Here is a 24,996-nt window from a genome sequence, read left to right on the forward strand (position 1 = left end):
TGTTTCAACATCAAATTTCAACAATCAAATTTCAACATCAAATTCTCTTTAAAATGAAGGTGTTGTAAAGATTTCGTATTAGATTTCCTTCTAGATCTGAAATTCTATGATCCCACAACTAATAGACTGTATTATTACATAGTTCATATTCTTAAAGGGAAACTTGCGTCCATATTGCCTGCTTTGGCTGTTAGCCTCTAAGTTGGTATTTTATGTAGATAAGTACATCATTATACAAAGACAATTTAAAGATAATTTGGAATTTGCAAAATATATAAAAGCAAGCAATTATAAATAAGTATAAAGTATATTCTAAGGTTAACTTTTCAGTTCTTGAAACTATAACCCTCCTCCAAAGAAATTAAATTTGATTACATTTAAAATCATGTGATTTTTAACAGAAAGAAATATACATATGCAAATCATTTGTACTCTGCACAATTATTAGTATTCATGTCTTTATTTTTAATCAATATTCATTTTGTTTCCTATTGCAATAGAACACTGAAGAAATAATTCTTGCAATTTCATCTGCTGTGCAGATGAGCCCTCAATTAATAATAACTAAGTTAACTGTGATGAATACTATTATTTATCTTACATATTGAACAAGTAGTTATATAGTTATGGCAGCTTGTTCAAAATTAGATTGTTATTGCAGGTTAGATTGCTACCATCTAATATGGAATATAACATCTAACATAACCCTGAATGCTAAGAAAACATCCAAGACATAAATATATCTTTAAATAATTGTAATTACCATTTTTTCTGTGAGTGGTTTATAAAGTGTAGTATTTTTCTCTCAAGTGATTATTTTTAATGTTTAATTTATATAGACTATAGAGATGGCATCTCAGACAAATATTTGATGTAATTTTCTATTCACTCACTCACCAAACATTTCTTGAGCACTTGCTTATGAACCCAGTGTTTGCTAAAGCCTGAGGATACAAATCTAAACAAGACAGGGTTGCTTATGTCAAAAAGCTTATAGATTACCCTTAACTGTGTGGTCAGCTAATCTTTGAAAAATCAGGAAGGACTTTCCAATGGAAAAAAGATAATCTGCAATAAATGGTGCTGGGAAAAGTGGACAGCCACATGCAGAAGAATGAAACTGGACCATTCTCTTATGCCATACACAAAGATAAACTCAAAATGGATGAAAGACCTAAATGTGAGACAGGAATGCATCAAAATCCTAGAGAAGAACGTAGGCAGTAACCTCTTTGACACTGGCCACAGCAAACTCTTTCAAAACATGTCTCTAAAGGCAAGGGAAACAATAGCAAAAATGAACTTTTGGGACTTCATCAAGATAAAAAGCTTTTGCAAAGCAAAGCAAACAGTCAAGAAAACTAAGAGGCAACCCAAAACTAAGAACCTTCTCCCACGGAATGGAAGAAGATATTTGCAAGTGACATTATGGATAAAGGGATGGTATCCAAAATCTAAAAGGAACTTCTCAAACACAACACCCAAAAAACAAATAATCCAGTCAGTAAATGGTCAGAAGACATTTCTCCAAAGACATACAAATGGCTAACAGACACATGAAAAGTGTTCAACATCACTAGCTATTAGGGAAATACAAATCAAAACCACAATGAGATACCACCTCATACCAGTTAGAATGGCAAAAATTAACAACTCAGGAAACAATAAATGTTGGGGAGGATGTGGAAAAAGGGGAACCCTCTTACACTGTTGGTGGGAGTGCAAGCTGGTACAACCACTCTGGAAAGTATGGAGGTTCCTAAAGATGTCGAAAATAGAGCTACCCTACTACTCAGCAATTGCATTACTAGGTATTTACCCCAAAGATACAGATGTAGTGAAAAGAAGGGGCACACGCACCCCAATGTTCATAGCAGCAATGTCCATGATAGCCAAACTGTGGAAGGAGCTGAGATGTCCTTCAACAAATGAATGGATAAAGAAGATATGGTTCATATATCCAATGGAATATTCCTCACCATCAGAAAGGATGAATACCCACTATTTGCATCCACATGGGAATGACTGGAGGGGATTTTGCTAAGTGAAATTAATCAAGGAGAGAAAGACAATTACCATATGGTTTTACTCATATGTGGAACATAAGGAATAGCATGGAGGACCATAGCCAAAGGGAGGGAAAACAGAATTGGAAGATTTCAGAGAGGGAGACAAACCATGAGAGAATCTGGACTTTGGGAACCAAACTAAGGATTACAGAAGGGAAGGGGTTGGGGTGATAGGGTAACAGTGGTGGACATTAAGGAGAGCATGTGTTGTGATGAGCACTCTGTTGTATGCAACTAATGCATCATTGAACACTACATCAAAAACTAGTGATGTACTATTATGCTGGCTAATCGAACATGATAATAAAAAATTAATTAATTAAAAAAGCTTATAGGTTAGAGAGGTAGTTGAGATAGGTACATAATTATAGTACAATATGCTATCCCATGATAAAGGTTTCTATAAAATGCTATGAGCCAACAAAAGAAGAAATTAATTTTAAAAGAAGATGTGTAAAGGAAATATTGATTATACCAGTGACTTTGAGTCAGGTATTGATAGAGGGGTAGGAATCAAACAAAGTAAGTCCCATAATGGGTTGAATCTCTGTCTTGTTCACTATTCTTGTGTCTAGGACAATACCAGGCACAGAAGAAGAATTTTAATAACTATTTTTGAATGTTGATTCAAATATGGGATATGGGGATTTTAAAAAAAATTAAAAGGACATGCCCAGAAGCAGGAAAACCATAGGCAAAATCTTGAAGACATGGAAGATTATGGCATATGTGAGGACTTATGATTTTATTTTTATGGCTGGGATGAAGGAGTATAAAAAGGATGTGTTAAAATCTATGATTAAGAACATACTTAAAATTCTGATTCTCAGTTGTTCCACTTAAAAATACATCAAATAATATTTGTTTATAATGTTACTATATCAATTGCCTGGCAATAGTACCTGGCAAATGGACAGCATCAAATAAACTATTAAACCATTAGTACTTTTTGTGAGGAAGTGGTACGCCCTGAGACCGGAAAAACAGGTATGATGAAAATTTGAAGGATTTTGTGTGATATTAAGGAGTTCGGACCATCCTGAGGTGATTGGCAGCAACATGTCATTTTTGAATCCTGAAGCAGAAATTAGGTGGTCTTATAAACTTCGTAATATAGAGGATTGCTGGCTGTACAGGAGGTTCTTGCAGAATATATATTGAACAAATGATTTCAATATTTAAAGGATGGATATAAAATAAAAGGTACTGGGTTCTAGAATTTTAGTTAAATTTTAAATTTAGTTAAATTACATTTTAGTTTGCTATTGAAAGTGAGCCACAGCTACATATATATATGTATATATACATATATGTATGTATGTATGTTACTCTGAAAAAGGACATTTGGTAGCTTAAAAACTGTACTTTATCCCATTTTAATAACATTCTGTTATTGTTACAGAAGATCAAATTTCCTCATCCTGCTGCTATTGCTCAGTTATTTGGTGCTCACTCCAAATAGGGAGTAGATAGCATTAATTTATTAATAACTTGGTTAAGCAAAATGACCTTTTCATCTCCTGAGGCTAGGAGATGAGTTACATCACACATAGAAGGAAATAAAGATTTGAGAAAAAAAGCCCCAAGAATAAGATAATTAAACTGGATGGATATTATTTATAAGGTTAATATATCAAAGACTCAAACATAGCTAGTGGTAGACAGTGGACGATCCATTGATGGATAATTGAATGTTGATCTCATTTTTGTAGGTCATGTTCCAAATCTGGGTGATTCAGTGAAGTATTTTTGATAGACTACAAAGTTCTAGATTTCATCCCTATACCAAAATCTTCTTGCACAATGTCTTATATACTACATATTCATAAATATATTTGTTGTTCAATATTTTAATTTATATTTCACTTGATATAATCAGTGTTTATTCCTTTTAAAAATGTCTTAAATGGCTTTTTTTTTCAATAGGGCAAAGAGAATGGAAAAATAATGGATGGATGTTTTTTGTTAATGAAAAGAGTTATTACTTCCTACTGTTAACATTGTTCAGGTGGAAAAGGGCAAAAATATGACTTCTCTTTAGTTATTTTAAGTGAAATTAATGCTGATGGTCTGAAAGTTTTGATTAGTGTAGCTTTGGCAGTTCAGTCTGGTCCAAGAAGTTTTCTACAATGAGGAAATGATTTTATTTTAAAGGTCTTGACATGTCATTTTTGAATCCTGAAGCAGAAATTAGATAGTCTTATTTATAAGACTTATATTATTATAATATTATATTGTAATAGTAGAGGATTGCTGGCTGTACAGCAGGCCCTCACAGAACATATATTGAATAAACAGTTTTAGTATTTAAGTCATGGGTATAAAATGAAATATACTAGGATCTAGAATTCACAGGAGAAGAATAGTTTGTTAAGAATGGGTGGAAAATAGTTACCACTAGGGCTTCCTAGATCAGTATTTCTCCAGGTATAATTTGAGTACCCTTAACTGGATTAACTAACTGTATTACTAGCTGGATTTGAATGCTTGTTAAAAATGCAGATTCATGATGCCCCTACCCCAACCTGTTGAATTAGAATCTCTTGAAGCTAGGAATATTCATTTAAACACAATCTATAGATGATTCAAATCACCACAGAGATTGGGAACCATTGTTCTAGAAAAATAATTTGGTAAAAAGCTAAGATTTTAAAAAAATAAGACAAATATATAATTGGATTTCTGATGAAGACAACTTGTATCACTGAGTACATCTAAACTCAGATATCAAAAACTGACCTTTTAAATTCATTTGTTTTACAGCCCTATTTCCTTGTTTCTGAATACAATATGGTTTTAGTTTTTCTTTCCTTTCTTATCCCATACCTTATTTCCTATACAGAACTTCATGATTATTAGTGTTTAGGAAATGTTTGATAATGTCTAACTGGATGGAATTGATAGTACTTTCTCAATAGTAAAAAATGTAAAAATGCCCATTTCTTGATTGGATTATTTGTTCTTTGGGTGTTTATAAAAAATAAAAAATTAAGATTAAAAAAAATATAAAAATGCTTATAATGCCTTATATGACTCAATAGAGTATAAGAAATTGGGAAGGTTTTCTATCATGAATACTTCACATGAAATCTGAGCCATAGTGGGATAATTCAAACACTAGAAATTTAGTAAATTTAAGCCAATGGTAAAAATTAACTTCAATATATGCTTCTTAGTTGTTAAACAAGGGCAACCCTTTTTTTCTCTTATGCTCTCCTGTTCCATTTCTCTCTTCCTCATGTTTCCTCATCCATTTTATGAATTTGAATATTTGCATTTCTTAACCTTGTATCTTCTTAACTGTAGTATAGACTAAAATACCCAAAGGATAGTTGGATTTTGCATAGTTATTATGAAATGACTTGAGCTTTTATTTAAAATTTTTTTTCTGGCTGTATAAATTGTTTATTTTGGAAATCTGTCTGGCTTGATTTGTGGAACTTATCATCTTAGATGAAGTGTTTACCACGTGACAGGTATTGCTTGAGACAGTGGAGATTTAACAGTGGATAAAACAAAATCTCTGCTCTCATTAAGTTTATAGTCTAGAGTTAGTGGGGAAGATACTAAAAAATAACAAATAAATAAGTAAAATAGAGTATGTCAGAAGGTGTTAAGTGCTGTGAAAAAACATGAAGCAGGATAAAGAAGAGAGGGAGCACTGAGGTGGGGTGTTGGCTATTTTATTGTATAAAATGCAGTAAGGCCTCATGGATAAGGTATATTTGAGCAGAGATCAGAAAGAAGTCGAAGAGGAAATCATGCAGTATCTGGGGGAAGAGCATTCTAGGAAGAGGAAGCTGGTATCTTGATGTAGAGGAGTACACTTGATGAGTTTGAGGAATGGTAATAAGGAGGCCAATTAGCTGTATGGTGTGAATGGTAAAGGAGGTGCCAGATTTAAGCCACGGCAAGGGGCTTTGGCTTTTACCTTGAGGAAGATGGGAAGCCACTGGAGGGTTCTCAGCTAAAAAGCATAGTAATCTGACTTCCATTTTAACTCTGGCTGCTGAGTTGGTAGATTATATCAAGGAGACTAGTTAGGAAAGAGGTTTTTTTTTTTTTTTTTAAAGATTTTATTTATTTATTTGACAGAGATCACAAGTAGGCAGAGAGTTAGGCAGAGAGAGAAGGGGAAGCAGGCTCCCCGCTGAGCAGAGAGTCCGATGCGGGGCTCGATCCCAGGACACTGAGATCATGACCTGAGCCGAAGGCAGCGGCTTCATCCACTGAGCCACCCAGGCGCCCCAGGAAAGAGGTTTTTGCAGTAATCTAGGAAAGACAGTGGGGTCTTGGATGAATGAATAAGTGAATGAATGAACAACTAAATAAACAATGATCGTATGTCAATCTGAATAAATATAATGAAAACTGACCTAGTTAGGTAAGTCTTCCTTGAGGAAGTCATGATTGAACTAAGATCTGAAAGAATAATAGACAGTGATAAAATAAAAGAGCTCAGGAGGGGAGTAAAATATTATAGGCAAAAGAGAGAATGTATGCAAAGGCACTGTGGTCGGAGGGTGCATGTTGTGCTGCAGTAACTGGAAGTTTGCTGATGAAGCCAGAGCTCAGAGAGCTAACAGTGATATGCTGATTATTTGAGTTATTTCTCCAAAGAGTCTTAGGTGGATCTTATTTCTATTTTACAGTTGAGGACATTGAAGCTTAGAGAAATGAAGTGACTTGCCTAGGATCAGATTACTAGGAAATAGCAGAGTTTGTTTATTGCTGTCCTTCTTCCCATCCCCACCACCACACTCACCATAGTATAAGTTCAATGAAGGCAGAAACTTTTATTTGGTTGCAACTACCTTTAGCAATTAGAATGGTGCCAGGCACTTGGTAGATGCTCACTAAATACTTGCTGAATAAATGAATGAGAGAATGAATTAGAATCAAGGTGTAGCTTCGGAGTTAGATAGCTTTCACTAGAGCCTAGACCTGGAAATTTTCTTGCTTTGCTATCCCATAGCTGCACTTTGACTTAGCCAATCTGTCTCCTGGGAGACAGAACACAGTCAGTGTGCCCCCACATAATTTCTCTCTATGGTTCTCTTTAATTCTTGCACTTGCCAGTTCTCTTTCCCCATTTTTCTTTTCAGTTGCTCTTAGATAATTTGTCCCCAGTGCAGTAGGACTCTGGAGACACACAGCAAAACAGTTGATTTTTGGTTCTGAGTTGGTAGTTCTGGTGTGTAACTTTACACTTGTCCATAGATCTGTAGATATTTCTCTCTAAAGCACAACTTTGTGTATCTTATTCCTTTGTGTAGAAAATTTCCAGGACCATGTAGTGAAAGCTATTGTGAAAGTTAGTCATGCAACTTTAGAATCAGATCCTTCTTTTCTTCCTCTCTTCTTACCTGTTCTAGTTTATTTAAGATTTAGGCCTTAATCTTTCCGTTTCTTCACCTTGCACTTTCTCATGTTCTTTTAGCACTTTAAGCTGTTTATCTTTTCCCTTTTGTTACAGAGGAAGAAATGTTCTGTCTCTTCATAAGGTGATATCTCCACTTGTGCTTTTTATTTCTATCACCTCCTACCTCAGCCAGAACTTTGCTCTGTTAATTATCCCCAACACATGTCTATCAACACGTATCTCTCTTTTTCATGGAATTAGAGATTCAGGTTCTAATTCCTATTTTGCTGCTTTCTGGCTTTGGAAACTTGAGCAAGTGATTGGACTTCTTTGAGTCTCAGTTTCTTGATAAATACCAATTTTCTTGCTAATAACCTTGCAAGGTTTATAGTGAATCAGTTACAATATTGTATATGATAGTACTTTATAAGCTATAGAACACCATTTGCTATCTGTATCTCCTTAGTCTTCGATCCAATGCAATCTGGCTTCTATTTGATTCTAGATAACTCTGTTGAATCTACTGCCTTCAAGATTACTGGAGATTGCCTAATTTCATACTTAATGCCTTTTTCTCAGCCCTTAATCTTCTTACTTTCTATTGCAGTTGATTTTTTGGCTAAAAAACAGTACTTAATATATAGTATTTAACACATTATTAGTAAATAAATATATTCTCTTTAACCTTTTTGGGTGAATCCACTTTTCTCCCTCATAAACCAAATACATTCGTCTCCAAATTTTGTCTGTCTCTGCTATTTTCACTCTATAGTCTCATAGAGGTCTGGTCTGTTCTAAGACCTTTTAATTCTACATGAATGATTTTGCATCTACTTTTTCACCTCTGTTCCAAGCCTTAGTTCTCCCTATTTAACTCTATATCTCTACCTGCACATCCTATTGGCACTTCAAATTCACCAAGTTTACCATATTCTTTCCCTAAGTCAATTTCTATTTTAGGCTTTTGTATTTTTGTCAGTGATATCAGCACTCAGTCACCTAGACTTGAAACTATAAATGCACAGACTGCTTTTCCTTTTTGTATCACTACAGTAGTTATTCTTTTGTTCATCAAGAGTGATGGAGGTGATACTTTTTATGGGGTTGTTCAAGAAAGCTTCCCTGACATGGAAACATGAGATCAGACACCCCTATGAAGTGAGGGAATAAATGATGTAAATTATCAGGGGAAGAACTTTCAGGCAGGGGGGAAATGTGCATAAAGGCCTTGAAATGGAAGGTACTTGGCTGTTTAAAGAAGAGTTGCTACCAATAGTGTGATTAGATCCAACTGAGTGAGTAAAAGTGAAGTTGGCGATGCTGATAGACTATTGGTGGCCAGATCAAGGAGCGTCTTCTAGACTGTGACTTTTATCTAAGTGAAATGGGAAGCCATTGGAGGATTTAAGAGAGGAGCATGATGTCATTTCCATTTCTTTAAAGGATTTTATTTTATTTGACAGAGAGACAGCAAGAGAAGGAATATAAGCAGGGGGAGAGGGAGAAGCAGGCTTCCTGCTGATCAGGGAGCACAATGTGGGGCTTGATCCCAGGATCCGGGGATTGTGACCTGAGCCAAAGGCAGATGCTTAAAGATGGAGTCACCCAGGTGCCCCTATAATTTACATTTTTAAAAGAATCACACTGCTGTGAGAAAAACAAACTAGAAAAGCAGATGTGGAAGTAGGCACACTCGTTAAGAGGCTAATACATGAGAGATGATGATAGCTTGGACTAGAGTGGTAGCAGCAGAAAATGGTATATAGTATGAATGTGTAAATTAGAAAGAAATAGACTTTTTTGGGGAGATATAGCCTCCCCTAGTAGCATGGCTTGCTGAATTGGTGAAACCTTTCCTCCTAGGTGCCTTTTCCTTTAGATGGTTACAGCTTTATGCCGGGCTATGTGGCTTAGTGAGTGGAGTGCTGGCTACATTAGTATCCTACTTGCTCCTTCATCTGTGCACCCTTGTACAGTGAATAAAATCTAAAGTGGTCTGCAGTTTTCCTGGATAAAGGTGAAGGGAATGAAAATTCACTCTTCTTCTTTTTAAAAAATTCCCATTATTCTCATCCAGACCTTTATCACTTCATGTATATTTAATCTCTCCAACTAGACTGTAAAGCCACTAAGAACCAGAACTATTACTTTTTTTTTTTTTTAACCCTAGATCATGATCAAATATGTTTGACCACTTCTGAAAAGCTATGTGTGAAATGGGTGGAGGCCAGAAGTCAAAGGAATGCCATGTGAGAAACAGGAGCTCTTAACTTCTGTTCAAGTCATGGACTCTTTAAAAATTAAAAAAAATTTTTTTAGCTTATTTTATTTAAATTCAATTAGTTAACAGTGTATCATTAGTTTCCAATGTAGAGTTCAGTCAAGCCATGGACTCTTGAGAGCCCTTTGAAAACTATTGAAGTTTTTCTAGAAAACATACCCATGCCTGGCATTTTGTACATGATATCAGTGGTCCATGGACTTTGCAACTCTTACCCCTGACTTTGGTTAGATATTAATTTGATCTGAACCAGAACAATGTCTTCACTAGTACCTGACATAATGTCCTATCTGTAGTTTGATATTTGTTGATAGTGGCAATAATGAAACCATTTATATCTATTCTTTGCAGAGATCATTGTGCTAGAGTTCCTGAGGTCAAAAATAGTTCTACATACTAATAAACACTATTATAACATTATATGTCCATTGTTAAGAGACATGAACTATCAAATGTAAAACTCATCGATATGACCTTTTAAGTTAAAAGTGGATATGTTTTTTGCAGTATGTAGTATTAGTTGTTATTTGAGAGGCTGATTATTTCAGTAAACCTAGGTTTGTTTTAATGGCTGATACCAACTGCAAGGAAAGTAACAAAATACTTGATGTGTTTCCTATAACCCAGCAATATCTTGAAATGACCTGGTGTGGAGGATGACAAAAGTCTAGGGACTGCTGCCAAGTCCTACAGAGCAGCAACATGGAAGATGTTTAGTCAGTTTTACTACGAGTTAGAAATCTACTGTACTAGAGGCACGTGTAGAAACTGTTAATTGCTAGCTTTTTTTCCATATGGTTCTGTTTTAATGAAGCATATTTGATGCAGATGGTTGGAAATAATGTCTAAACTGGCCCTAATTCCTACAGTACTTCTACTCCAATACTTAACAGTGCTTTTGTAAAGTTTCTTCATTCACAGCTTAAAATTTTTTTTTTTAAATTTTTATTTTTTAGCTGAAACATGGCCTTGGATAACTGAAAACTATTCTTTAAACTTGACCTCTGAAGAGAATAAGAACAGTCATTTCCTCTCTGATTCTAGGTGAAAGCTACTCTCCAACTTGGTTTCGTTAGTATTAGGGGGGTTCTTTTCTCTTCATCATTATTATGGTTTTCTGAATGTATTTCGTTGAGGAAATTGGCATTAAAAAGGATCACATATAGGAACTGAAGTGACTTTACCAATAGCTTTGTTAACATGATAATACTTTTATCTCTTTAGGGATATGAAATACAACAGCCTGGAATATTAATAACAATCCCTTATTTGCACATTCTCTGTATCTTATGCAATCTTATGCAAAATTGGACTTGATAGATACTAATGTTAAATTAGAAGTGAAGTCAAGGACAAATTGTCCCCAAAACTGCAAAAATCCCTCCATTTCCTTTCTTCCATTATATGAGACTGGAATACCAACATGCAGTCATTGTGTTTGTCTTAAATCTTTAGAGAGAGTTCAGATATGTTATCTTGCTTAACAATGATATGCTGATTTACTTTAAGTGTTTTATTTTCATGTACTTGTTGCTAAATATGTGCACTTGTCTTCATATTTGTTCATATTTGCTTAAGAATATAGATAATGTTCTTGTTAGACTGAGGTTGAGTTCTGCAGAGCAAAAAAGAGACATGGTTCAGTGGGTTTGTATCCATTTTGCTTTTTTTTTTTTTTTTCCTCACATTGTCACTTAAATATTCTCTTTGTTATCTGAATAGGACATCTGCTGACTAGCCTGACCCTCTTTACCTGACTGTGTGAAAAGTCTTGGTTAAATCTGTTAGGCGTTGGAGGCCCAGGGATCTGCTAAGTGCTTCTAAGCTTGAAAGACACACTGTCCTTGGTCTGTTTTGTGTTTCCCACTTATGGACACCTTTGATAAATAACCCTGATGTAGGTATGGGATAAGCCAAACAATGCAGTATTCTGAGGAGTAATTGATCCAAAGGACTAATTACCTCTTAATAAATATGGGGCTTTTTCTCATATTGTAAAGAGGTTAAAAAATGTAACACAAAAATTAATTTTTCACCCAACTTAGTTGTAATATAGGCAGTCCTAACACTGAAGAAAAAGAAAAAAAAAGCACACAACCTATTTGTGGGAAATCTTTTAGAATCACAGTTCTTGGGCGCCTGGGTGGCTCAGTGGGTTAAGCCGCTGCCTTCGGCTCAGGTCATGATCTCAGGTCCTGGGATCGAGTCCCACATCGGGCTCTCTGCTCGGCAGGGAGCCTGCTTCCTCCTCTCTCTCTGCCTGCCTCTCTGCCTACTTGTGATCTCTCTCTGTCAAATAAATAAAATAAAAAAAAAATCTTTAAAAAAAAAAAGAATCACGGTTCCTTTTTTTTATTTACCTCTTTTCTCCCATTGTCTTTCACTAGGAGGAAGTTACCATTAGTTTAGGCAGTGTTCTGCTCAGATATACTTGCATGTGTTTGGGGAGTTGTATTGAATATACCCCTTTGCCATAGAAAGTATTTATCTTTAAATGTTAACCTCAGTGTTGAAATTTTATGAGAAAGGAAAGGAATACACATTTGTCACTTATTTTAATCTTCTCCTTGGAAAATGTAGTTTGCTGCTTTTGTCTCAAGTTGGAAAGATTTACAAAGTTTTCTTCAAATACTCATATAAAGCAAATACAATCCTGAATTAGACTAGGAAAAAAAATGTACATTTCCTCTAAAAATCTTAATAATTGTAGCATATCAGTTTTAGTTAGGTTTTTTTTTTTTTTGACCTTTTCCTCAATTTATATTCACCCTGGAGATTTCTTCTTTTTTTTTACTCTTTTGTCTTGCCTTGTTTGTTTTATTTGAAGCATGGTTTAACTTTTCACTGGAGCAAGAGCCTAAAAAGGTCAGAGTAAGAAGAGAACAATTACCTTTGTGACAGCTGTCAATTATTCAAGGTGGAATATGTTATTTCCCAAGTAATGTTTAAAAACAGAATTGAAGAATTACTTATGAGTTTGATTCACTTTGACAAATCTTAGAAAAATTTTAAAGATTTGTCACTGTTTTTCCTCTTATAGAAGAATGCTTCTTAAACTCAAAGAGAATAGCTCTTTGGAATACTCTCTGATTTTGAACTCTGGAAAACCATTTTGAAGGTATGAAGGGGCCCTATGTTGAATTAAGCAGCTGGAGATCAGCTATTACCATAGTTTTGATAGTAAGTATGGGAGGGGCCCTGGAAATGAGGTTTAAAATACCAGGTTGCCTCAAACAGCAGTTTAAGGGCAATGTAGCCTTTTCACCATTACTGTATAAATGTTAGATACTTGGGAGGTTTTTTCCTTTTCCTTTTCTTTTCATTTTATTTCTTTTCTTTTCAGAGAAATAATACTCTTATTTTTTAGATAAAACAAGATACTTTGCTGGGCTTTGTGTTAGTTAGGTTTTAGGCATTTATTAGGCTTTTAAAATTTTTATTTTTTAAAAATTTCTCACTATGGTTTTCAGGTCTTATTCCTGAGCTATATCTCTTTTGGTCTTGATTTTGTTTTCAGAGAAATAGCAGAGCTAAGCTTTTCATTTAATTGTAATAAAATACTGCCCTAAAGAAGAAGGAAATATGATTTTTTTTACTGGTTTATGTAGAAAAGCATATAACTGTAATAATATTTTAACTATAGTTTGTATAGACCATACTCATTTAAGCTCTATGCAAATCTTTGTTACTTCAGGGCAAACAAGCTACAAAACCATAATGTGTGGTGTAGTGAGCACACACCATAAATTTGATAATCATACTTGTGAATTCATCATATTTTATATAGGAGATCGCTGTAGCATTATGAATAGTAATGTGCCAATGACGTGAAAAAATGTTGCCACATTCTTGAATGTTTAGTGATTTTAATGCCACTGTATTATTTCATTTTGTGCCAAGTCGCATTGATTGATAAGTGAAGATAGTAAAATAGCAGAAATTTTATGTTGGTTTTAATGTGTGGAGTTTCTGTAATTCCCCACAATTCCGGAATATTAACATATATACTCCTTTTGTGGGGTAGCAGGAAACATGCTGCCCAGACTACACATGTTACCCAGCGAGGCCTGCCTCTACTGTTGAGAGAAATAGGAGTGGGAGGCTGTTTTAAGTGAAAGTGAAAAAAGGCATTTGTTTAGCTGCATGGCAACACAAATATTTCACTTAGTGAGGACTGACAATGCATCTCATTATGTGAGCCGGTGCCAGCTTGTAAAAAATTTCTGTTTAACTTTCCATATTAGTTGAAGGTGCCTGCGCTTAACTGTTTGAAGCCTGGCATCCAGGTTTCTTCCTGTCGCCCCTATCGCCAACACACAGTTTTTGTCTACCACTGTTTGTTTTTAATTCCCAAGTAACAGATAAGAGAGAGCCAAGGATATTTGGTCCACTGAATGTTATTAGGAATATGTGGGGAAGCCTGCCAGATTGAAGTCCGCCTCAGGCTAAACATTTGTCACTTCTTCCCATTTCTCCTATTCCGGATGCACTTTCCTTAAGGCTAATTGTTATATTCTGCCTTGACAGTAGAAACATTGTATGGTATTTGTTTTAAGTTGACAGTTACCTTGTGGTGCTACCATTGCCTGAGTACCAGGTTCTCGAGATAATAATTCTTAGTCTTAAATTCTCCAATCTCCTCTTACAATGAATGCATTTGGATCCTAGGCTATTTTATTATTATTATTATTATTTTTGCTTCTTGTAGCATTAGAAAGCAGAGGAAAATAAAATAATAATGCCCATCATATCACTTGTTTAAAATAATTTATTTTATGGAGTTTGATTTGAAGAAGGTAGAGAAGTACTTTCCATTTCAGGAGTGTTTGAGATACGGTCTCTATGTCCTCATTGGCATGATGATTACCTTGTATGCATCAATTTCAATAGCTTTACCAGGATGTGGTAGTGTAAGGCGAGGGCAAAATACAATTTTAGATGTCTGTGGCTGTAATATATAAATGAAGAATTCTCAGCACTCATGAGCATAGGATGATGTGTGAGGACCAACTGGATAAATATTCCAGAAAATGCACATTTTCCCCCCATAATTTCATCATATTTTTTGAAGCCGTGGGATCAGAAATTTCAGTTTGTTAAGAGAACATTTCAAAATATTTTACCCAGTGAGAAAATATTAGTTACAGAATAGACTAAGAGAAGTAATTTATAATGGGCAAAGCACTATAAAATAATAAAAACCAAGAGAGTTAGAAGTGGGGATCACTTTGCATGAAAAGATTTGGAAACAAATTTAAATTGTTGACAATTCCTCTGTACTAATTAATATCTGCATAAGGTTTAGGGGATTGCACTTTGTGGGTATATTTACATTTCTCTCATAAATAAGAAATAGATTCAAATATAAGAATTTAAAAAATCTATTTTAAAATGAATTCCTTTTCTTTCAAATTAAGTTGCTGGCAATTTGTAGTAAAATCTTTCCCTCTTTTCCTCTCCTCTATTGCATGCTAGTCCTTATTGTATTCCATCTCTCTCTCTCTATTTTTAGTGTAGACTTTGGTCCTCTGGGAAATGAGAATCCTTCTAAATACTAAAAACTGTGGCATCATCTGTCAGGCAGAAGCCTGAACTGGCTGGGGATTGTAAATGCCTGCCAAGGATCTTTCTGACCTCTTTACTTCTTACTACCCCCATAGTAGTTGCGGATTTTTGCTGAATTAGTCACATTCTAGCCCTGTGTCTGGGCTTTTTAGATAGGAAACACAATATGCCATCAGTTGATGGGATGGGCCAGGGGTGTGGGTGTACTACAAGGCAATGCAGTTACAGTCTGGATGGAAACCAAAATAAATATTTTGCCATTAGCTTTCTCATCAATTAGATAGTCACGGTTAGCCTCAAAGGGCTAATATATGGATGTTTTAAAAAACATATTTGGATTTTTCAGTTCTGCATGTTATTGCTTAGTTCCTTCTTATAAAAAGCAGCTCACTTCCTCTCTTCAAGAAGAACAATGCTTCAACTTTCCCAGCAAGTCCTGTTTGAGGGTTAGTTAATTGGTCTAGTATCAAGAGCACGAATATGAGTGGCACATGGGTGGCTCAGTGGGTTAAGCCTCTGCCTTCACTCAGGTCACGATCTCAAGGTCCTGGGATCAAGCCCCACATCAGGCTCTCTGTTTTGCGGGGAGCCTGCTCCCCGCCCCCCCCCCCCCGGTCTACTGCTCTGCCTACTTGTGATCTCTCTCTGTCAAATAAATAAATAAAATCTTAAAAAAAAAGAGCACAAATATGAGGCTTCAGATTAAACAGCTAGTTCTGATTCCTCATTCTGTGGTTCAGAGTGAGAGGTGGAGGGATTGTTTCTGAAGCATCTTTGTCTCCATGTTTCCCATTCTGCCTGTCCAATTATTAGCTCAGATTTAGAGTACTTAATATCAGCCTTATAGGACTCTATTATGATATTCTGTCACAAATTCTATAGCTCCCAAAGTGAACAAAAACTTCTGTTTCCTTGCTACTTGTAATGCATGGAAGATAGTAAACATCCAATAAATATTTGTTGAGTGAGTGAGCGGATGAATGAGAATATAGGAAATGTTGACAAGAGGAGGAAAGTATATAAAGTTCTTGAAGGATGTGATTGGGAATGATTATGTGTTGTCAACAGTTGAAATTCAAATTCTGAGATTAACTGTTAAACCTGTTGAAATGAGGAATCCTTAATTCAAAAAAAATTTGGACATATTTACTTTTGTAGCTGGTACAAATTAGCCATCAGTTTTTTCCAGGAATTGTCAGGTGGCATTCAGTTTCCCAAATTTGATATTTTGAAGGCAGTGGGATCTCTAAAATGTCATCCTTGGAAAACTTCCTAGGATTCACATAGTTATAGTACCAGAGAGACTAGATGACATTTTAGAAATTTCTGAAACTACCTATCTGTAGTTTCATATTTCCTTTGCAAATAATAATGCTAGAAACATGAGGCTGCCTAGTGGGGAAAGTTGGCATGTCATGCTATAGGGAGTTTGGCAGAAGAGGCTCTATCTGGACATGCATTTTCTTACTTTTTTTATGTTTCAAGTTTTTATTTAAATTCCAGTTAATTAGCATACAGTGTAATATTAGTTGCAGGTGTAGGATTGAGTGATTTAACACAGAAAACACACACTGCTAATCACAAGTTGCCCTCCTTAACCCTCATCACCTGTTTAATTCATCCCCCCCACCTACCTCCCCTCTGGTGACCATCAGTTTGTTCTCTATAGTTTAGAGTCTGTTTCTTGGTTTGCTCTTTCTCTCTCCCTGCCCTTTGCTCATTTGTTTTGTTTTTTAAATTTTACATATGAATGAAATCACGTGGTAGGTATTTGTCCTTCTCTGAATGACTTGTTTTGCTTAGAATAATATATTCTAGCTCCATCCACTTTGTTGGAAATGGCCAGATCTCATTCTTTTTGATGGCTGAGTAATATTCCTGTGTGTGTGTGTATGTGTGTGTGTGTGTATGTCTACACCCCACATCTCCTTGATCCATTCATCAGTCAATGGACATTTAGGCTTTTTCAATAATGTAGCTATTGTTGATAATTCTACTATAAACATCGGGTGCATATATCCCTTCAAATTAGTATTTTTGTATCTTTGGGTAAATTCCTAGTAGTGCAATTGCTAGGTCATAGGGTAGTTTGATTTTTAACTTTTTGAGGATCCTCCATACTATTTTCCAGAGTGATAGATGCAACAGTTTTTATTCCTATGTACAGTGTCAGTTCTCCACTTCCTCGCCAACACCTGTTATTTCCTGTGTTGTTAATTTTAGCCATTGTGACAGGTGTGAGGTGGTATCTCATTGTACTTTGGATTTGTATTTCTCTGATGATGAGTGATGTTGAGCATCTTTTTATGTGTTTGTTGGCCATCTGTATGGACATGTATTTTCTTTCTGTTCAAGTTTGATTTGACTATGAATTATTGTACTTGATTCTGAATGTGAAAGTGGATTTTTCAAACTGATCAGAGTATACTTGGAAGTCAAATTGTATCTAGTTTCACTTTAACCTACTGTTAAATACCTTTTCGGGGAAGCTTTGTGATCATGTTCATTATACAGTGATAGGTAGGCTAGTGGAGTGAGTGTATATTCTTTAAGTAGCTTAATTTTGGGAAAAAGCCTTTGGGGGGCCACATGTGCTAAGTTTTATACTAAATATTTAAAATTGAGGACAATCCCCAAATCCTACTAGTATTTTTCAAGCCTTTATTCTTTTAACCCAGACATTTATATAGTAAGGAGACATTATTTTCTCCTAGATTCTCCTTACTATTATTTTGCCCAATGCCATGCTGTTTAGACTGTCAGATATTCTTGAGGTTTCCAGATATCTCTCATGATCAATCATTTATTCTGCTTATGTAGCTAATGGTGTATTTGTGCAAATGGTATACATTTTATATGTTGGCCACAAGGTAACAAAAGTCCAATTGTTTTTATGGTAAAGAAATACAGATTTTTCATGCCCAATTAAGCAGGTAATTTACATGTCTAGCCTCTCAAACATTAAAACATACTTCCCGGGACGCCTGGGTGGCTCAGTTGGTTAAGCAGCTGCCTTCGGCTCAGGTCATGATCCCAGCGTCCTGGGATCGAGTCCCGCATCAGGCACCTTGCTCAGCGGGGAGCCTGCTTCTCCCTCTGCCTCTGCCTGCCATTCTGTCTGCCTGTGCTCGCTCTCCCCCCCCCCCTCTCTGATAAATAAATAAAATCTTTAAAAAAAAAAAACATACTTCCCATTATGTGTGGGAGGCTTACTTCATATTTTATTGCTCATTTGCTAAAATATAAATAATAAAAAAATTGAGAATGGGTATCTTTGGCATGTGATGCCCAATGTAGATAGGATATGAAGTGTCCCATTCTTTATACATTGCAAATATGATAACTGCTATTCTAGCATGCATTATTGATAACTCTCAGAATCTTCTAATATTGAATAATATCATGTGTTTAAAATGTAGGATTTTTAAAAAAATAGGATGTATGAATGGGATATATTCATCTAAAATCCTGTATATACATTTGAACTGATTAGAATAGAAACAGTTTGTATTTTCTCTTTCATACCATTCCTTTTACTTGGAATATTTCTTTTCATCTTTCAAGTCCCACCTCCTTGTGTAGTCTTCTCTGGTCTCATATCATTTGAACTGCCATAGTATTTTGTATTTCTCTTTTTGTGCTAGTCGTAATTTGTCTTTTTGTAGTTTCTGTGAATCTTCCTTTCTCTTCACTTCTGATCAAATTGTTTTCTTTAAAGACAGGTATATTAAATCAAATCCATCTTAAATAACTTATGTGACCTTATAGTATGTACTTTTTATAAGCACTCAGTATATAATTATTGAGTTAATTAAAAATTTTGAAAGCCTCCACACTCCCAATTTCTTTAACAATTTACCAAATTTGTGTTGCTTTTCTTAAATTTGGTTTTTCTTGTATGTGTTGATTGCTTTTACTGTTTTCATATTATCCTGGGAGTTCAGGAGGAAGTAGTTTCTTGATTTGCAGATGAGTTGAATGCAAGTGTGTTATTTATTGTTTGTCCCTGAACAAAATCTGGAGATTGTGATTAGTGAGTAAAGAACAAATTGACATGTCACCCTCACCATGACTTCTCCTGTTCCTTCTGTCTCTCTTGCCAATCATGATTTTGGAGTGAGGTCTATGCTATGCTTCTTGGTACTGTCTCTAACACGGTAGTTTGCTCATAATTTGCGCTCTAAACATCTGCATAAAATGAATGTGTGAATGAATTTGACATCAATGAATATTGCTTTGATGCCTCATCCACTCATTCCATTAGTGGCTTTTCCACACTCCCCAGGCGTTCTTTGCTTTTGTGTTCTTCTTCCATTCTCTCATATAAAATCTTTCTTTCAAGAAAACATTTGATGGTCATATTCAACCCAAGATATAAACGGACAATAATAGCTTAATATGTTCTTCTTTTGTGCATATGAATTTAAAGTGTAGAAGTCCTTTCAAATAAAAAGATAAATCAGTTAAGTTATGTGAGATCTTGATTCAAAATAAAGGTGCTGGTTTTCTTGACCTCATAGAGAAACATGTTTATAGCTGGGCTCCAGAGCAGTTTTGATAGTGTTTAGAGGCCCATGAATACATTTCTAGGGAAAGTAGCTTGACGATAGGCTACTATAAATCTTTGTTAAGTGTTTCAGGGATTTTTAACTTACCAATGGCTAAGGATAGAAAGAAGGATAGAAAGAGTACCTTGGGATAGCTGGCCCTGATGTGAGGAAATGGAACTAAAGTTATCAAAAGAAAATATCCTTTGTTTTCACTTACCTTAAGGATGACTAGATTCATAGTTTTTGTTCCTGTTTTGGGACTGTTAGAAACAATTCAAACAAATCTTTGCTGTGCAACTCCAATTACAATAAAGAGTTTATAGTTGTTATTATTGTCTTTTTCTGAAGTTACTTCATTGTAATAATTATTGGAAAAAAGGAATTCATTAATTATAAGTACATGCAGTTTACTGTATTCTCTTCCCAGCATTTTTTCTAATAAAAGTGCCTTGGTTTTTTTGTTTTTGTTTTTGTTTTTGTTTTTAGAACAATGTTTTTTTTTTTTTTTGATAAATGTGGTTGGGATTGAGCTGACATTACCTTCCCAAATCAGAGAGTGGGCATTCTATATGCCTGGTCACTTTGATTAATTAGGAAATAAACATGTTATCTATGCCAGGCCAATGATAGTTAATCCTGGGAACTTTACTGGGAATTAATGGGAAAGAAGCCCTGCCTTTCTACTGTCATTGCTAACCTGGAGATTCTGATAGTCATCTTTGCCCCTGAAGTGAGAGAACCTGCCTGAGAGATGGAGAGAGACCAATTCTTGATTACATCATTTTAATACTGAGTCCAGCTGTGTCAGAAGCCAGGACTTTGCAGTTATGTTGAGCCAAGAATTTTTTTTTCAAATCTACTTTGAGTTAGTTTTTTTTTTAATCACAACTTAAAGTGTTCTTATGAATACAATCGGGATTGTACAACTAACCACACAACTGATAAGGTGGATGGATATGTGTGATTTGGAGAAATATTTCGATGTCCATTGATTGACTTATCCAGTAATGAAGTATATTTATTTCACTTTCTTTCCATGAGCACAATGAGTGGGGTGATATGATGAAGGTCATTATATTTCCCATTGAAATAATTAGTATTCTCAAAGAATAAAATGCAAATGAGATGATATAACTAGATAAGTTTTAGACTTCAAGTTATGTGATTTTGAAAGTAGAACACGTTTTTGTGTTAAGTGAAATAAGTCAGACTGGGAAAGGGAAATAACATGTAACTTCATTCATAAGTGGAATCTAAAAATGCAAATGAAAAAAACAAAAAAACAGAAACAGATATACAAATATAGAGAACAAATTGATGGTTGCTAGAGGGCAAGGGGTAAGGGGGAATGGGTTAAATGAATGAAGGGGAGTGGGAGATACAGGCTTCCAGTTATGGAATTAATAAGTCACAGGAATAAAAGGCACGTCATTAAAAGTATATAGTCAGTGGTATTGTAATAGGGTTGTATGGAGACAGATGGTGGCTATACTTGTACTGAGCATATCATAATGTATAGAGTTGTTGAGTCACTATGTTATACACCTGAAGCTAATATAAATTGTGTGTCCACTATGCTCAAAAAATAGAGAAAAACATTAAAAAAGAAAATAAAACAAGTTTATGGATTTTTTTTCCTGGGTTAAAAAATACAGTTTTGGGGGGCACCTCGGGGGCTTAGTCACTTGAGCATCTGACTCTTGGGGCTTCAGATCATGATCTCAGGGTCGTAAGACTGAGCCCTGCATCATGTTCCACACTCACCATAGAGTCTGGTTGAGATTTTCTCTCTCTCCCCCTATTCGTGCATATGTGCACTCTTTCTCTAAAATAAATAAATAAAATTTTCAAAAAGTAAATATGTAGTTTTCCTTTTTAAATAAAACAAGTTGAAATTTGCTTATATTTTTAATATTCACTTATCTATTGTAGTTTGATATTTTTTGTTAGATGTACAACTTTGACAGGAATTGGAGAGTACTTTACCAATGCTCTGAAGAAATATCCTCTGCTTGTGAAATTTTGTTAATCTTATTCATTAATATGTAATTCTAAACTTAAGGTCAACTTTAATGGATTTATCTCAAATTAGAGATCTTCTCATTAGCTTGGAAAACACAAAATGGAACTGGATACTGTTATACAAATAAATAACTGGAATTTTGATGAAAATTTATTCTCCAAATCTTATGCAAGTTGTACTTGATGTTTGTAAATCACGTTTGAAATATGAATGTAAAATATGTATATAGACACTAGGTTGGTGTTTGATCATCTCTCAAGCAATAGTGAATCATTTTATATACTAGGTTTTCTTGCTTTTTTCCCTGCCATTCAGGGATGTATATTGTCAGCCAAATTTGGTCTTTTTTAAGTTGGCAAGCCTTAAGTGACAAGTTTTTAAGTTGACACTGTTTTCTCCCTAAATCTTATAGCAGATAGATATGTTCCTCAGATCTAAGAGCTTCAGATTTAAGTCCCTTGGGTGTTTATGCCCTCATTAGGAAATGATCATGTTCAGAGGTTGGGGTGCTAACTAGTCCATGAGACCAAGGCCCCCATTAGAACCATTGTAACATCAAGTCAAAGTTACAGAATACTTAAACTTTAAGGGTCCATGCAGACAACAGCATATTTGGAATGGCATTCACACTTAGTTATATGGGTGGAATTTCTCAGAGGCAGTGGATTTCAAAGTTCCATTATCTATAATTTAGTAGCATTTCCCCTTTCCTCAAATGACCCCAAGTATGCAACCCAGACAAATATAGTTCAAAATGTAAAATTCCTAGGAGAAACTTGCTTCTCCCCCTCCTCCTCCTTCTTTTTCCTCTTCTCCTTCTCCTCTTCCTCCATCATCATCTTGTTCTCCTCTTCCTCCTCCTCCTCCTTCTTTTTAAGTATTTACCCATTTATTTGAGAGGCAGGGGAGGGAGATAGAGAGGGAGAGAGAATCTCAAACAGACTCCATACCGAATATGAACCTGACACGGCTTGATCTCATGACCCTGAGATCATGATCTGAGCCACAGCCAAAAGCAGGAGTCAGACATTTAATCAACTGAGCCACCCAGGTGCCCCAGAGAACTGTATTTTTTAACCCAAGGGGGAAAAAAAAATCCATACACTTGTTCTATTTTCTTCTTCTTCTTATTTTTTTTTTTTAAATTTTCCAGGTGCCCCAGAACCTACTTCTTTTTTTTTTTAATTCTCTCTTTTTAAAGATTTTATTTATTTATTTTGCAGGCAGAGAGGCAGGCAGAGGGAGAGGGAGAAGCAGGCTCCCCACTGAGCAGGGAGCGCAATGTGGGGCTCAATCCCAGGACCCTGAGACCATGACCTGAGTGAAAGGCAGTCGCCCAACCAGCTGAGCCACCCAGGCGCCCCAGAACCCACTTCTAATAGCCCTTCCTTTCTTCTTCTTATAACCCTTCTCCATGGTGATCTTTCTTTTTAGCCACTCACTGCCTATTTACCTCTTCTGCCCAAACCTACTCATAGTATAGTATCCTAGAGTTGTCACATAGACCTTTATTATTATTGTTGTTGTTGTTAAAATTTTTATTACATTTATGTTAAAATTCCAGGAACAAAGATGAAATCTCACACAGAATTCAAAATATGTTGTCTGTTTTTTCTTTTACCTGCTTATTTCTAGTCCTTGTCTATGTGTTTGTTTTTTTTTTTTTAAGTTTGCATTTCTGTAATTAGAGGATAGATGTTATTATGTATTCTTTGGTTTTCATTTGATATATAATAAACTTTTCCTACCACAAAGAGCTTGCTATGGCCTGTACACATCTGGGAGAAACCATTTTGTTCCTTTATTTGGAAGAGAGCTTCCATTGGGGTCTTATTTTGGATGTTCTTCCTGATCTTGAGATTTTCCATTTACAATTTGCTGAAGGTCTTATTGAGGGAAGAGATTGTACCTATATTTCATGGGAATGCATCTTAACATTTACCAATAACTATGATGTTTTCTATAGTTTTTTTTTTTTTTGCATCTCTTACATCTGTTGAGAAGCTTATAGAATTTTTCTTCTTTAGTCTGTGAATAGGGCATTATTCACAGATGTTCTGAACCAACTAACATTACTGAGATAAAACCTACTTTTGATGGATTTTCATTTACACTGTAGAATGAATTAATATCTAAAGGATCTTTAAAATTCTGTTCATAAATGAGATTAGTTTATAATTTTCACCTTTTATAGTATGCTTATTTTGTTTTGGAATCAAGGATATTTTAGCCTTAAAAGTGATTTGGGAATCATACAATTTTATTGTGAGAGGAACTCATAGTATTACCTCTTCTAGAGGCACTAAGTTTAATTAGTGGGGAGGAAGGTGGGGCTAGAAAAAATGTTGGTTAAAAAAAAATGTTGGTAAAGTGTGGAGGTTGCTTTTATAGTCTCTGTCATGGTGTGTAATTTTTTCGGTGTTTTATCTTTGAATATTTTTGGCAGACTTGTGGTGTGATCAGTTGGGATTAAGAAGAGGGTAGTTTGATGACATTTGTTAGGGAAGAGACTGGTTACTAGAGAAACCATTAACTGAACATTGAAGAAGTTTCCTGAACCAAAGTTGGAGCTACACATGATCTGAAATTTAAATACATTCTAATTAGTTTGTTTATGTCCCTAATGCTTTTAGAAGGTACAAGGATAGAGCTGCTTCTTCAGGCCCCACAGTCTTCTCATTGGTTATATTAAACCATTTATGACGTCATTCTTCCTCCAAGACTCTCTTGGGAGTTAATTTTAGTCAGGTTTTTAATCTCTGTAAAAAATCTGGGGAGTAAGTATGAGTCCATATGTAATTTGACGTATGTATAATTTCATTTCATCCTATTAAAAATAATTCACAAATATTAGGAACTTTTTAAGTTTGGCCTTTCTGGGTATCTGATATGACTACTGATGCAATTTCTTGCAAGCGAGGGGCTGACTGTTTTCTTTCTTACTGTTCTAAAGGTATCACAATTTAATTCAAGACAATTTTTGAGCACCAACTATGCACCAGGTACTGAATATTCAAAGATGATTGTTCTTAGAAAGTCCAAGCTTTCTTTTTTCATCCTTGTTCTCTGAAAGCCTTTTCTGATATCCAGGTGCTTTTGTTTCTCTTTCTTTTTGTCTCTCTGTCAAAGCAAAGAGCCTTTAAAAG

At 35.2% G+C, this 24,996-nt stretch overlaps 1 protein-coding gene across 6 annotated transcripts in view; it reads left to right on the forward strand.

Moving 5' to 3' along the window:
- SOX6 (SRY-box transcription factor 6) overlaps positions 1-24,996 on the forward strand; it is a 609,548-nt gene that overhangs the window by 154,765 nt on the left and 429,787 nt on the right. The window lies entirely within an intron of this gene.

Source organism: Mustela putorius, unplaced genomic scaffold, assembly GCF_011764305.1.
Source record: "Mustela putorius furo isolate JIRA1106 unplaced genomic scaffold, ASM1176430v1.1 tig00003859_pilon_pilon_pilon, whole genome shotgun sequence".
Classification (NCBI taxonomy): Eukaryota; Metazoa; Chordata; class Mammalia; order Carnivora; family Mustelidae; genus Mustela; species Mustela putorius.